The sequence below is a fragment of the Elgaria multicarinata genome, chromosome 4 (assembly GCF_023053635.1).
Source record: "Elgaria multicarinata webbii isolate HBS135686 ecotype San Diego chromosome 4, rElgMul1.1.pri, whole genome shotgun sequence".
NCBI classification, from domain to species: domain Eukaryota; kingdom Metazoa; phylum Chordata; class Lepidosauria; order Squamata; family Anguidae; genus Elgaria; species Elgaria multicarinata.
Window position 1 is genome coordinate 40,514,760 of NC_086174.1, and position 2,347 is coordinate 40,517,106.

Sequence of the window (2,347 nt, forward strand, 5' to 3'; positions counted from 1 at the left end):
CACACTGGCTAACCAGCCATTGGCCTGGGATGAACAAGCAGAACATGGTGCAACAGCACCCTCCCACCCATATTTCCCAGCAACTGGTGCACACAGGCTTATGTATGCCACTAGAACTCCTTGGAGGAAGGGGGGAATGTAACAAATAAACCAGGGTATGATGCCATGTAATGTGTAGAATGTATAGAATGACTTTTTAACTTTTGTTTTGTACAGAAAGTGTCGTTCATCTTTTCCTTGCATCCTTATGTTTCCACTAGAGGGTGCTAAATTCATGATAAACACTAGCAAATCTCAGATATGTGCTTATTAAAGAAAGAAAAACGGGGAATTAATAAAAACAGGTATTTCTTCCACTCATGATAGTAAAGCAGCTTCTACTTATATACTAGTGATGGATCTAAAATGTTCCTGGAGCTGCATTAAGTCTACAACTTTTAATTGCTCAGTCAGTTTGATTAACCAATTAACGCTGCAATCCTGTACATGATTATCTGGGAGTAAGGTCCATTGAACTTACTTCTGAGTAGGTCTGCTAAAAAGGTACCCTTTATTAATCGTTAACACATTTTTGTTTTTAAATATATGCAAAAATAAATATACTCTTAAAAACTGAGGATGGCAAAGCACCATCTTAAAAGAGACATTGCCCATATCGGGATGGAGGGGGCGGGGGCGGGCAGGGATATATCCTGTGCATCACATGCATACTTCACTTTCAAACAAAGAATGCATTGTGTTTCTGGCTTTGCTTCGACTCAATTTCTATTTATTTATTCACTTATTTATTGCATTTTTATACTGCCCAATAGCAGAAGCTCTCTGGGCAGTTTTGAGAATCCCCCAATTCAAACACATATGTAAGGAAACACCAAATGAAACAGATCTGGTCTTCATTTTTTAATCATGTTTTTGGAGGGGCTAACATTGTTTTTAAAGACATGATAATAAGACATGATAAAAACATTAACTTTTTTTTAAAGACATGATAAATACACTGCAATAAGGATATTTTTATGCACACAGAATATATATTTCTCTATATACTAGTGATGCAGAGATATAAAATAAGTTTACCCAGGTTCTTTATCTTCCACACACCCCTCAAAACACAGTAGAAGCTCATTTTATAGAAAGCAATGAGGTCTGTAATCTCATTCCAGGTGCTAACAAAATGACGGGGTACGTAAGAGGCATAATTTGAAATGAGGGAGAGCAAGAGTGGCAGGAAATAGCTTGGCCCAGACTTGTCAATGTGGATGAGGTTCAAAATAATGATTGTGGAGACAAATCCGAAGCCACTCCCATTTACTTTGGACTGTTATTTGCAATACCTGCAAAGTGCACTAAACCATTCTCAGAGTTATGTCACAGAAGCCCAGCAGCACTTGAAATCTATCGTTAAATAATAATAATAATAATAATAATAATAATAATAATAATAATAATAAATTTAATTCTTACCCGCCTCTCCATTTTGATCGAGGCAGGGAACAACAGTAAACATAAAATACATAAAACTGAATTAAAACATAATATACATTGTAAAAAGATCCTAAAAACATTCTAAGAACATCCTAAAACTCCACTGGATAGGCCTGCCGGAAGAGATCAGTCTTTATAGTTTTCTTGATGCTAATAGACTATTAAGTTGACGAGTCTCCTCCGGCAAACCATTCCACAGTCTGGGAGCAGCAGAAGAGAAGGTCCTCTGGGTAATACTTGTCAGCCTAGGAATAAAAAAAGACATGACAGACAGGAGGACTGCATGGGAATTGCACTGCTCCGCAAAAATGCTTCAGATTCAAGTGCATGTTTTAAGCACCACTCTCCACCAGAGGTACTTTTCATCTAAGGTTTTGTCTTAGGGTCCATCAATGATTACAGTGCCTATCTAAAGCATGAGGAAGAAATCCAATGAGAATTTCAAATTGCATTTGACTGAATGAAAACAGAAACTTTCCACGCCCATATCGATAGATCACAGCCAACTTCACTCCCCCAATTCTTTTCATCACTTCCATCTTATCAACAAATATCAAGAAAGGAGGGTGTTACCAAGACAGAATTAATTGCATATCATCATCACCATGAAAAGGCAACAGAGTTCATTTTTTCCATCAGGTTCTCCTGAAAATTGCTATAAGCCAAAAGGTGACCTCAATCTCAAAAGTTACAACCTAGGTATATTCATTTTACTTTCTTCTGTCCCTTCCAAAATTCCTGTCAGGACCAAAACAGGCATTACTTTAAAATAATGTGTATCTAGCAGCTACAACTTTTTTCTTTTCATTTTTTACTCTAGTGTAGCTGCACGGCACCTGATCCAGATCTAGCATAGGGGGAA